Raw genomic sequence first — 653 nt, forward strand, 5'->3', positions numbered from 1 at the left:
TGCCACGTGGGCAGCGAGACGCTGCCGTGAGCCTGAGTCCCCTCCACTCGCCGTGCCCTTATTGCAGCCTGCGGGTGCCCTGCCCCGCACCCTGCCCAGCTCGGCTGCTTGAGGCTCAGCCCCGAGCTCGGAGTGAGCCCCGCGGGGTTGGGAAAGCGCGACAGCGCCGTGCCAAAGCTACCGGGAAATCCCCACCTCGGGGAGATGGGGAAACTGAGGCACGGAGCGATGCTCCTTGCCCTGTGGTGCCTTGGGCTTGCCCGGCTCCTGCCCCTTGCTACAGCCTGTGGTGGGTTGTCCGTAACCCCCCGATCAGACCCCGAGGGGGACCCCAAGGCTGTTCGTGGACCCTAAAAACTGAGGGAGTGGGAAACAGGAGGGCACCCACAGCCCAGCACCGAGCTGCAGCTGATGGGTAAAGGAGGAGAGAAATGGGGAGCAAGGCCGAATTTGGGGTGCCCCGTGAGAACTGGGGTCTGCCTCCCTCTGTCTGCCGGTGGGGATGGGAGCGGAGGGTCCGCAGCGAGGCAGGGCAAAGGGTTAACAGGGAAAAGGCGCGGATTTGCCGAGCTGTTCCAGGTTTATTTTGTGCAGGGGCAGGGAGGGAGCGGGAAGAGGAGGGCGCCCGGCTGGGGCCTTGGAGCAGGGCTGGC

Source organism: Egretta garzetta, unplaced genomic scaffold (genome assembly GCF_000687185.1).
Source record: "Egretta garzetta isolate BGI_Z169 unplaced genomic scaffold, ASM68718v1 scaffold1685, whole genome shotgun sequence".
Classification (NCBI taxonomy): domain Eukaryota; kingdom Metazoa; phylum Chordata; class Aves; order Pelecaniformes; family Ardeidae; genus Egretta; species Egretta garzetta.